This window comes from Chrysemys picta, chromosome 3, assembly GCF_011386835.1.
Source record: "Chrysemys picta bellii isolate R12L10 chromosome 3, ASM1138683v2, whole genome shotgun sequence".
NCBI lineage: Eukaryota > Metazoa > Chordata > Testudines > Emydidae > Chrysemys > Chrysemys picta.
Window position 1 is genome coordinate 148,643,017 of NC_088793.1, and position 13,038 is coordinate 148,656,054.

Below are 13,038 nucleotides of genomic sequence, written 5' to 3' on the forward strand. Positions count from 1 at the left end.
CCCCTTTGGATAGCATTCGCCCGGGCAGAGACTTGGCCGCCCCTGCGAGCTCGGCGCCTCTGGCCTACAGCTTCTCTGGCCTCTTCGCTCCTGCCTCGGGCTGACCCGAGGAGTGAGATGTCCTGAGCCCCTGTGCAGATCGGGAGTGACGGTGGGTCTTCTGTTCGCTGCACCTCTCCCCCGAATTCAATCTATAATCCTCCAAGACCCGGCTGCAAGTTCTGCCTCTTTTTTCCCCCCTGGGGCTTTTCATTTTTTTCACTCCTCTCCACTATGTGCCCCCCCCCTCCGGTTAAAGGTGGGGGGTGGGGAAGAGCCAATTAAATCTTCTGTGCTTGAAGACGGCCCTGCCTCCTGCCCAATTCCCCGGCCTCCCCCAGGGCACATTAGAGAAAAGAAAACAGGGCTGGGCAAAAAAAGGAATCTGCGCGACTTTTTCTCCTTTTCTTTCGCCTCCTTTCTCCCTCCCCTGCAGAGAAATGTCAGAACCCAGGCAAGGATCCATTCATCCTGGGGGCACACGCGATTCGCGGCCCCATTCCTAAGAGGCCAGGGGCAGAGGAGACTGGAGGAGTTGGTGGTGCACACGCTTGGTGCAATGAGCTTGGGGACGGGTGCGACACAGACAAGTTGGACCGTGTTCGTAGTGTAGCATTGTGGTACGTGTCCGTGATGTGCAGTAAGCATGTGTGCACGCAGGGTGCCTAGGTGGGGTGTGTGTGTTGGTGCACCGGGGTGTTGGGTGTGTTGCACGGCTTGCACGCTTATAGTTCCTGGGTTGCAGGGGTGTGTGCTTGTGTAGTGTATATGTTTCTGCACACTTGTCTCTGCATGGTTGTGTTCCACGGGTGCGCAGTTGCATATGGTCCAAGCGCGCCGGATGCTTATGCACAGGTGTGGTTGTGTAGGATGGGTCTGGACTGCACGTCTGCTGGCGTTGCACGGGCGTGCATTTGCACATTGTGCCGGTGTGTGTAAGGCTGCTGGTGCGCGAGGCTCCCTTTACCCATCCAACGCGTTGAGGCTCGGCCGCGAACGCAGCCCCGTGGAGGAGCAATGAGTACTCTACACCAGGCTGCCTTCTGCGTCTTAATACTTTCGCTGCAATCATCCAGACGCCTGATGCGTTTGTTCTCCTCGCAGGGCAATGGGAAAGACAACCTCCCGCGGCAGAGTTTGGAGCACGGCTGAGAGCAATCCGGAGATGAAAAAAAATACACCATCCCCCTAGAATAATAATAATCCAATTGCTGCAGGTCCCTGTAGAGCCTCGGAGGCAGAACTCCGCCTTTCTTGTAAACGTCTGTGCCTGGTTTCGCGGAAAGAAGGCGCTTCTCCTCTGACCCAGTGAATGAGATGCTCCAGCTGTCCCCTCTGCTCCTAGGTGGTGGAGCAAACGTCTTACTTCTGTTCAGTAGGTCAGGAAGCTTCTTTTTCCTCCATAAAGTCCATGTGAAAGACACCCCCCCACACACACACACACACCCTTGGGGGGGGGAGTCTTAAATCAAAGTTGCTCCGAGAATCAAATCTATTCCCACCTCCCCCCCCCCCCAGTATTGTTAAGAAAATGATTGGTTGGGGGGCTGGAGGTAAGATGTAGCGAGAACGTAGAAGAAGCTGTTGCAATATTAAACAGGGAGTGCACAGGAGTTGCTGGGAGAAGAGTTATGTTGAGTTTTGCTTCCAATCGAACGCAAAATATGTCTAATGAACTATGGAGCCCCCTTGCCCGAGTTCCCGTGGAAAGACTCCGCTCCTTAGCCTTCGCAACCAGCTTGTGCATTAAACAGATTAGCAAAGGCGCTTCAGGGTGGGGGATGTTTTAGCAGGGAACCTTGGGGAGATACTGCAAGTGCACTGACGTTTTTCAGGAGAGAAACCCATTAATATTTTTCTCGCTGCGCACACAACTGAGGTTTCGGAGGAGCTGTATTCGAGAGAGCAGTGGAATTGATCAGCTCTCTTTGCAGTGGTTTTGTAAACATGCGAAGACGAATCAGGAATTCCAAGATATCTGGATTATTGGGGGAGGCAGGGAAGGAGAGGTTAAAGGGATCTGTGTCCTCCCCCCCCCCTTCCTCTATGTCTCATTACCCTGCTTTATCTGCCATTGTTATTTATCTCTGCGTGTGGTGGGCATGGCTTGGATAGGCACCGGTAAGATCTTTCAGGACGGGGGGTTTATATACTACACCCTAACAAGGGAGGGGATTTAAGCCTCTCTGCGTGTCTCCAGCCTCTCCCCTTTCCCTTTGCAGCCTGCCTAGCTATTCACTGCTTCATGGACTCCCTCCAACGCATCAGAACGCTAATACCACAACCCCCCCCCCCCCCCCCCACACACACACACACACAGCCGGGGGCGCAGGGAATCAGCAAACGCAGAACGTAGGAGCCGCCAGCGAAGTTGTCCCTGGCAAGTCTAATAGGGGAGTTTCCATTTCTCGAGGTCTCTCGCGTAGCCGGCTGTTTCCTTCAGGCTCAGGCGCCGAGGGCTATTCTAGAGCTATAAAGCCAGATCTCTAGAAACCTCTATTCGTGGGTATGATTGTTCCGCTAGGAATATTTTCTCGGGGAATCATTCAACTCTCGACCCTTATTTAAAAAAAAAAAAGTGACCCAATCAAGAGTCCGCCTGAAGATAAGGTATTTAGACATATTCAGCCTAGGAACCAGCTGGTGATTTCCTAGTGCCTTGACCCCCAATATGCTTCTAGACCAGCATAGTCGGCGCTGTAGTTATCCGCGATTTTAGAAGACACTGTGTGATAGATCATTAAGGAAAGTAGCGGCCTTTGCTAATCACGCACTTTGGTATAGTGAACCCACCCCGGCCGAAGTGATATCCCTCTGTCCCTGGGGTCGCTGAATCGGAACCTGTGCAGCCACGGAGAGAGAGAGAAAGAGGTGTGACACCGAAAGGAAAAACCACTTGTAAAAGGCGCACTGGCAGGGATTGATTCATCGTGTGAACAAGAATCATACCCAGGGTTAAACACACACGAAAGAAAGAGTGATCGCCCAGAGAACGGCTGCTTATTAATTCATGCTCTAACAAATAAGCAATTAATAGCTAGAGCTGCTAATTAGTAAGCAGGTATTTCTATTATAAACTGTATTCAACCATGGAGAGGAGCAATAATGTACAGCAGCGACAGAGGCAGCATGAGCAGCCAGACTAGCTGGACTATAAGGACCAGTTTCCTTTTAATGGGGCAGAGAAGGCTGATAGGGTTTATAATAGGCCCATATTCTTCTCCCAATCAGGATCAGGAGTTTTGTAAAGATGGGTTAAAGGAACACTCGTCAAGTAGCGGTTTTCGACAGCTTGGAGTGGGGGGGATTCCAAACTTCCATACGAGTAGAAATGTTTTCTTGACTTTTAAGACGTTTCAATAAACCCTGTTTTGGGAGGGATTTAAATCCAGCTCCCTGCAGCCGGCTGCTACCCTAAAGAGGGCCACATGAGACAGCTGCAGAGAGACCCAGAAAGTCAAGTGAGCAACTTTATGCTAATGCAGGCGGAGAGCAGGGAAGTGAAACCGCCTAGAGACAGAACTTGGAATTGATCAAAACTGAGTGAAGTACAAAAAGGAAACAAATAGTGAGAAGTGTCAGATGTTTACAGGTTTTCAGATTTAATTCACTTCGTTGTTATCAGTAGCAGGGATAACTGCATTTTAAAATGATTATTGGGATAAACATAAGTATGGGGTAGTTTGTAACCTGTGAAACCCTTTGCAGGGTTTGTAATTTAGTTATTAACCCCTATTAAGGATTTGTACCAGCAACGATTTATAGAGCTAACTGAATGGTGCACAAATCCAGCAATATTCACTCAGAGTTTTACATTAATTTGCTTGCGCCATATTCATACCTCTTTTACGTTAGCTTGCTGCGAACATTCACATGCTACTGTTTCACTGAGCAAGTGACCATGGGAAATGCGTTTCAAAGTAATCCGCCGAAGTATTTTAAAGCCACCAAATTTTAAATTAGCACACCCAAGTATTTGTGCCAGAAGTACCTGTGAAGTCATCCGATTAGGGGACAGAAAAAAATATCACAATTAACTGACTAATCAGAGCCCGAACAATGCAGCTTGAATAGCAAATATGGTATACTTGCAGCGAACAGGCTGAGATCAGTCTACGGAGTTAAGAACAGTAATTGAATAATGAGTAATTAGAAGAAACGGATCTGTTCGTGGGTATTCTGGGAGCAATAAGAGACGACAGTTGTTGAATTATTTATGAATTATTTGCTCAGGTCTAACCAGGTAACATTTTAAAAATATTAATTTTCAGTGTATCCAAAGGAAACACAAGACAAAAACCTCCTACACTTCCCAGCACTGTTTATCTGCCACAGAACTACAAGGGAACCAGAACCTCCAGGGTTTCCATTTGTCAAAAAGATGGATAAGGGTTGGTGCCCCCGCCCCAAATAGTTTATAGAGAACACATTAGTCCCATCCTCACAACTAAGTGCCTTTCGTCTCTTTGTCAGTCCCCGCTTGTCAAATAAGTCCTGCCCGTCTGAAATATTTATACACACTCCGGCACATATTTCAGGGAGACATGAAGAGGCAGACAGCCTCTGGAACAGATGTGGTGTTCAAAGAGAGGCAGTCATATATATAGCACAGCGGCCCAGGGCTAGAGACGATTGATGAAGTGGGCGAGGCCAAGGTCCAGTTACTAAAACATTCATTCTCTCTGTGTCAATGTTTTCGTGCTGCAGCCCAGCGCACTCCATCACTTCGCCCCTTTCCTGGGGACGCTCCGCTGAAGCTGCTATCCCTGGGCACCGATCAGCTCCGGCTTCTGGTGTCTGGCATTTCCCTCCCCTCCGCCCCACTCCCCGATTCTATCACGTAACCCAAAGCGTTGGTTTTTATTTATTTCCGCTACACAGGGGAGTGAGCACAAGCACAGTACGCGGGTTTGCTGAGCGACTGTCCCGTTGTTAGGGCTTAAAATGAGAAGTGACAAAAGGGGGGGGGGGCGGGGGAGGGAACCAGGGAACCCCTGTAAAGTGCTGGCTGAGTCCAGGAGATGGGGAAAGCGGGTGACTAATGCTGCAGCACTGGTAAGAGCTGGGGGAAATGCGGGTGCACGAGGTCTACTCTCCGGTAACCGCGCAGCACCGCTCTCAGCCCGGGAGATAAGAAAACAGGGCAGCGATAACAATGCGGTGTGGGTCTGGGGCAGGCGGATGGGGACACAGAGCGACTCCTAACGCTGCAGCGTTGGTGGGAGCGGAGACCCATAGGAAAGGAGGCGGACGGACGCCTCCTGTACCTCTGCGGCAGTGGAGAGCTGGGAAAGCAGGGGGACACCTGTCCGGTTGCAGCACATAAGCAGTATCCCCCCAACACCATCCTGTGCTTCAGTTCCTAGGAGCTCCCGCTCCCTCTGAATGCTATGTCAAGGGCGGGGGCCTCTGCCTGCTCCATCCGAGCACGCTGCTCCCCCTGCCAAGGTGGCAATGTGGGCTGATGCACGTGAGGAGCTCTGCTTTGCTCTGAGCAGTTATCAGCCCTCCGCTGGGGGATACACCCCTAGGCTGTGTTTGCTTCCTTCCCAGATTCATTTTACAGTATTACTAGTGCCTGGGAACCTCTTGGGTATTCTCTGCCCTTTTGATTAACTTCCTTCCTTACAGCGAATGTTCGTTACAGAAAGAAATGAGGAGTGAATCCAGTTCTGTTTCTCTAACTTAATATTCATTCCCCCTCCCTCAACTCTGATGCAGTTGTTCTGCGACAGGCTGGCATTTGTTGCAGTTGGTCACTATTCTGTTGGGTTTTCCTTGTCCTGATTTCACCTGATTTCTACTTGGTGGGGGGGAGAGAGGCTTACATTTCATTGATAAGGTTTTTGGGACACCTCCTATTGCCATTGTGAGCCCTCAGCTCTTGGGTCAGTGCATTTAGCTGCTCTTCTACCCTGTGCACCTGTGCTCTGCCCTGCCCTACCCCTGGTGCTCTAAAACTGGAGACTTTGGGCCTTACATTCCCCTCTCCTCTCGGGCACTGCTTTTACCTGAAGGGTTTGTCATACATACTGCTGATCTGTTGCTTCTCTGCTTCAGCTCAGAGGAGGGCTGAAGTCAATATGCAAAGGGGTGGTACCCTACCACTGCCATGTAGCATCTTTCTCTTAGTTTTCTTCCTCCCTAGTCCTTTCTCTCCCTCTCTGCCTCCTTCTATAGTCATGCTTTCTTCCTCTCTCCTCCCCTCCCTCTTAGAACAAACAAAATAAAATCCACCCAAACTGGTGCTAGTTAAAGAAACTCATGCTCCCTTTGTCTCTCTCCCCCCTCACCACCCCAGCCACCTATTTTTAACACACACCTCCATGAATGCTAAATCAAAGTGACGCAAAAAAAAAAAAAAAAAAAGAGTCTCATACAAAGGGAACCAGAACCATCCTGGTCTCAATTCTCCCCTTCTCCTCTGCTGCACCATAATCAGTAGATGGCATATCGATTGCTAATCCTTTTGGTGCCAATGAATGATCTGAAACCACTGAGTTCTGCCTTGGGAATGGTACAATGCTGGAAAGGGTAAGAGAGCAGCTCCAGAAACAGATGGCATCAGCCTGGGGTGTAAACTCTAGCTGGTGTTGTCACTGCAAGGAGACTGCACCGTTTGAGCTGCTTGTTGTACAGCAGGGGTAGGCAACCTATGGCACGCGTGCCAAAGGCGGCACGCGAGCTGATTTTCAGTGGCACTCACACTGCCCTGGTCCTGGCCACGGGTCTGGGGGGGCTCTGCATTTTAATTTAATTTTAAATGAAGCTTCTTAAACATTTTAAAAACCTTATTTACTTTACATACAACAATAGTTTAGTTATATATTATAGACTCATAGAAAGAGACCTTCTAAAAACGTTAAAATGTATGACCGGCACGCGAAACCTTAAATTAGAGTGAATAAATAAAGACTCGGCACACCGCTTTTGAAAGGTTGCCGACCGCTGTTGTACAGCATTTTAAATCCACCTCACTGCAGGAAACAGGTTGGCATGAGTCCGTGTAAAATCTGCAAAGGGTCATTCCCAGCAGAGGCCAGTTTAGCACAGCCCCTACCTGCTCAGCCCCGGGGGGGAGGAAACACCCAGCCAGGACCAGCTTAGTATGGCTTCCATACCCTTGGGTTCACCTTGTAGACCCTTTTTTTTTTTTTAAGGATCCGTTTGAGACTGGGCTGTACTAGTGTGCCAGATGCACACACACCCTAAGACCAGCTGCTGGAGAGGAGACTGTCCTCATTGGTTACATCCCTCTGAGTGTGGGGTCACTAGAATCTATTTTTGGGGATCCTCTTTAAATACACAGGAAGCTGATCTGTCAACATTGCATGGGTTTGAAACTGAGCATGTGAGGGCCCATGGTCTCTGTATGCCCCCAGAAAAGAAGGTCCTCATGGGACAAGGAAGAGTAGCTATCAAGGACATGGAAGAGAGGAATGTGCAAGTCAGACACTCTAGAATCTCCCCCACTATTGATCATCAACTGCAAATAGCCATGAGAAGCAGCTACACAGAGGAGCCGTTCCAATAACCATGCAGAGTTATTGCAGTGATACCGTGAAATTCTGTGACAAAGCTGATCCAGATCTGTATCTAATCTAAGTATCTATACTGTGCTCATAAGTGGGGTATCTGATTGCATCTCCAGCCAGGATTTCTGTAACATCAAGAGTGAAAAGACACCAGAGGAGTTATAAATAGAAGAGTGAATAGGGCCTAGGTGCACTGCCCCCCACACAGATAACAATAATCATGACACATACAGGAGGAGCTCCACCCCATGGTGGGGGGTTGACAATAGGCCTATGCACTTACACCCAGGTCAATCATCCATCCGCCACCTCGACTACCTGCTGCGTTAATTCAATGTTCATTAGCCAGCACAATTCCTCAGGAACATGACAGACCTCCACCTCTGCTCTCTCACTGGCTGTTCACCATTTCCCACATCGCCAGCAGAGACAGGCACGTGTAGTAGGATGTGGTTGTTCACCTATTTAATTTTAAAATGCTACTTTTGCCCAGGTTTTCAAAAGACAGCTATACCCAGCATGCTGAGCAATTTTGAATATCTGCTTTTATTCAGGTGTCTAAATGGGAATTGAGCATCCCTGAGATGTGGAGGGTTTTCAGAGCCAGAGAGGGGAGATAGGTTGTTGCTTTGTTGAACACTACAAATTTCCAATTTACTGGGCTCGTATTGCTTTTGGTTTGCAATTATCTCGCCCCCTAGTGGTCAGAGGCCTGAAGGGATAGTGTAAGGTGCTACAACTGCTACCAGTTAAGGCAGGGGTGGGCAAACTTTTTGGCCCGATGCCACATCTGGGTATGGAAATTGTATGGCGGGCCATGAATGCTCACAAAATTGGGGGTTGGGGTGCAGGCTGCAGCTGGGGGTGCGGGCTCTGGGATGTGGCCAGAAATTAAGAGTTTGGGGTGTGGGAGGGGGCTCCATGCTGGGACTGAGGGTTTCGGAGGGTGGGAGGGGGATCAGGGCTGGAGCAGGGAGTTGGGGCACAGGACGGGGTCAGGGGTGCAGGCTCTGGGTGGCGTATACCTCAAGCAGCTCCCAGAAGCAGCGGCAGTCCCCACTCCAGCTCCTACGTGGAGGCGTGGCCAGGCGGCTCTGCGCACTGCCCTGTCCGCAGGCGCTGCCCCTGCAGCTCCCATTGGCCATGGTTCATTGGCACTTGGGGTGGGGGCAGCGTGCAGAGCCCCCTGGCTGCCCCTGCATGTAGGAGCCAGAGGGGGACATGCTGCTGCTTCCAGGAGCCGCATGGTGTGGGGCAAGCCCCTGATCCCGCTTCCTGGCGGGAGCTCAAGAGCCAGATTAAAATGTCTGGAAGGCCGGATGTGGCCCCCGGACCATAGTTTTCCCACCCCTGAGTTAAGGGATATTCTCCTTGAGCTCATGTACCAGAGCTGCTTTTTGGGTCTCAAAGTCCATATTTCCATTTCCCAGCAGTTTCCTCACAAGTGCCACATGTGTTTACTTACCGCTTCTTTCAGCTAAACTGATTGCTTATAGCTTGGCATATACTGGACATTAAGAGTCAAAATGTCCAAGAGAAGCATGGAAGGCACCACTAAGGGTTCTTGAGACCTCTTACCTATGCCATTGTCCAGCTGTTCCCTAAATCCAGGCACTGCACAGAACCAGCTCACAACACGTTCAGCTCAAATGACTTAGATTCTTCAGGGCAAGACTCAGGTCAACCGTAGAGCCTTGGAAGGGTCACACACAGAATGACCTTTGTTGGATGCCGTAAATAGGCTGCGCCTACCTTTGAAGGGAGTTTAGGTTATTTACTTTCAGATTTCATTGGCCTTCATGGGAGGTCTCTAGGCTCAAGGGCCTAATGACCTATGTCTTTATGCAGAGATATGCACACACACCTTCCCCTCCTGTCCAGAAAAAAGTTACAAGTACATTTTAAATTAATCACATTGGCCAAGTCAGAGAATATTTTAATATATTTTTATAGATGTACACAAAGCCAAGAATGCAAAGAAATACGAAAGTGAGTAAAATATTTGGAACTACTTCCATTTAAACTACAGATCCCCAGAAGGATTACAGCTCCTTCCACATCTTTTGGGAGAGCTGTCAACTGAATTCCACATGCTTGTCCCTTACATGCTTTAAGTGTATTGTTGGCCCTTATGGTGCATACTCACCACCAGAGCACCCGGTTGGTTCAGGACCCAGCATTGCAGGGGTTCCTCCATTCCAGAACCCCTTGTTCCGAGTGGTCTGCTACTTCCATGGCCTAGCCCGTCAACCAGGTCACCTGTCAGTCCAGTTCCCTTCTAGGGAGAACATCCAAAACAGAAGAGCACAAAGCCTAGTGCCAGGTCCTCAACCCTATCTGGAAGCCTCCATTCTCAGCCTCTCTCATTCTTGAAGCCTGTACTTCCCTTCTTAGTCTGGGGGAAGAGATAGGGGAGCCCGGACCCACCCTCTCACCTGGGTTCCAGCCCAGGGACCCTGCTTTAGGTAGCTAAGGACTCTTCCTTCAATCCCTTGCCACTTCCCTAGGCTTCTTCTAGTTTTACCCAGTTTGCCAGTGTCTTCACCAGGTGTGCAGACTGCTATTCCCACATTGGATTTGTGGCTTCTCACAGCCTCGTCCCAGCTCTACTGAGGAGCTTCCACAAAGCTGCACCCAGTCTCTCTGGCAGCAGCTGGGCTCTATTTTGAACAGTCTCTCTCCTTAAGACAGGAAGGCCCTCCTCCCAGTTCTCCTCCTTGGAACTGATGTTGCAGTTTAGGCCAGCTGTAGGGCCTTAACCAGCTTCTCCTTCAGCTACCCCTCTTCCCCAAGTATTGCCTCAGCAAACCAGCCTTTTCCTGCTCATGTCTGTCCTACTACAAGGGAGGAAGCAGCATATATGCTGGTCACCTTCCTAAAGCTCATCCCAGTTGGCTGGTGCAGAGGGGAGCCTTGTCCCTCCCACTCTGCGAGGCTCCTGGTCCCAGGGCCTTAAAGAAACAGCAACAGGATTTCCTCCAGGGACTGCTTACTTTCTCCTAATATATCCTAGGTCCTGGTATACATCAGACCTCCCAAAATCTTAAAGGGCCATGCCACATTACAAGGTGGGCCAATCCCTAGGCAGCACTGCCCTTACAGGGACAGACCGCTCCGTCACATAATACAATAGAAAAGCCCTACATCCTTGAAGCCTACTGGAAGCAGACTGCTCAGTTTTTCACCCCAAAACTTTTAGAGTGCAAAACTTTAGAAAACAAGCTGTCCCGATTTACATGGTTATTTTTATAGTACATTTCTATACAGATTACGTTTAAAAAGAGTACGTCGTTACTGTAAATCCAAGTAATGTTAGATTGTGTCTAAAACAAACCAAAGTGAGTAATCCTAGTGTGAGGAGATTACTGAAATAACAATCACATTTGTGCCTTTCTCATTCCTCTGAGGGTCTCTAAGCACTTTACACACATAAATTCTTAACCCCTCTTGTGAGGTAGGGAAAAATGAGAGACATGTTCAGAAAGCAAATCAGAGGCAAAGTCAGAGCTACAATCCTGGACTCCAGGGGCCTAATCCCCTGCCCTAATCATTAGGCAGCACTCCCACATTCCCGCGTGCAAGTGCAGCCAAACCCCTTTATCGCTGGCCAGTTACTTTACCACTGTATAGTTACTTCCTGTATTAACTGTACATCATGCCAATCTTCTTAGCATATGTGCAACATGCCTCAGGTGGCACGTGACCAGGATTCATTACCAAATTGGTCCGCCGGTTGGATCATTAGCTTCCCCACCTTGGGCCGGCTACTGATGGGGAGTGCCCCGTGAACGTTGAGCCATGCCCCCAGTGAAGTTAGTGAAAATGCAAAGGAGATGCACCTCTTTTTTCCCTGCACTTCCTCCCATTCCCTGGAATAAACATACCACCCCTCCCCAGTGGCAGCTTCAACCTTCTCCACCTCTCACAGCCTCCAAAGGGTTGAAGTTTATCTTTCAGTTGCAAACAAAAATAGCATGATCACGCTAGCTGATACTAGCTCACACCACTTGAATCATGTCACCATGTACTACAGTGATCATGGAGATTACCATCTTCAGAACGAAATGTAAGACTCGTGTTTCTGCATTAGTGTCCCTACAATAAGTCCCCTGGAGACAACAAAACAAACCAACTTTATGACACACACTTTCTCTGCATTGCACAAGGCAAGGGGAATGATGGGAAGAATATAGACACCTCGAGATGATAGTGGTTCCATGCATTTCTGTCATCTGGCTTCCAAGATGGTCCTCAGTTTACTTGTTGTATATGAGGCTTTTTCTAGTTTGAACGTGTCCTGTGATCTGCCCTAGTCTCTCTGAAAGGTCTGTTGTTCACTGTCACGGAGTATTGGGGAACTCAGGGCCCTGCACCCCCGGCTTCCTGCGATTCACCATGACTCTCAGCCAGCCAGTAAAGCAGAAGGTTTATTTGGATGACAGGAATACAGTCCAAGACAGGTCTTGCAGGCACAGACAACAGGGCCCCCCTCAGTTAGGTCCAGCTTGGGGTCCCAGGGCATGCCAGCCCACCCCCTTGGGGGGTCAGAGCCATCTCTGCCTCCCAGCCATCTCTCCAGCCTCCTTCCCGCCTGCTTCCAGCACTCTGCCTTCAGCGACCCCTCCCACAGCCTTTGTTCAGTTTCCCGGGCCCCGGAGTCATCTGACCTCCAACCCCCTCCTGGGTTCTCATGTTACAAGCTCAGGTATGTTCCCTTGGGCCGGCTCCCATCCCCCGATGCAGACCATCCTAGTCACACTCCCCTGTCAGCATTCACACACCCCAGCAAGAACAGTCCCAGTTCGTCACATTCACATATTACAGATTTGTTTTTCTAGCTGGTAATTGCCTTCTGTACACAATGTAACTGTCTTCCTGGATGGCAATCCTGTGAGACACTGAAATAAGCAATTTAACAATAATCATAATATCTTCATAAGCAGGAGCATACATTCCCCCAAAACTCTATCACGTCTCCCCAAGGAACAACAACATTAGCCCTGGTGCCCATTGTGCTGAGCAAAATTTCTTAGTTAGTTTTAAGCAGCTGAAGTATTTTTCATTCGCTTCCCATCCTGTTCTAAACTCTTGCATGTTGTGGCAATGTGTTTTTAAACAGTGGCTCCATCCTGTCCCAAAGGTGGCTACGTTTCAGTGGAGGATGAAGTGATTCCTACTGCAAAACCAAACAAATCTTCATTTCAAAATCCAATTATGGTTGCTGAGTGACAACAGCGACTTCCCTAGTGTATCATTTACCAATCTCAAGCACTTAAAGGCAAGGAAATGAATAGTTAAAATATACTGTAAATTTTACACCACCCACATAATAAACCAATTATTCTTATCAACCATAAAGTAATGCATATTGCTCCACAACACAATAACCCGATCTCTAAGAGAATGGTATTCAGCTGGGATCAGAGTTAAGGCTGTTGTGTTGTGATGAACTGTACAGATAAGC

At 49.0% G+C, this 13,038-nt stretch overlaps 1 long non-coding RNA gene across 1 annotated transcript; it reads left to right on the plus strand.

The window, feature by feature from the left end:
• Positions 1-11: 11 nt before the first annotated feature.
• On the plus strand, positions 12-4,677 carry LOC112061500 (uncharacterized). Its single transcript, XR_002890281.3, has 3 exons — positions 12-151; positions 476-659; positions 1,144-4,677. It is a non-coding gene; the product is annotated as an uncharacterized LOC112061500 (long non-coding RNA).
• The last annotated feature ends 8,361 nt before the right edge of the window (positions 4,678-13,038 follow it).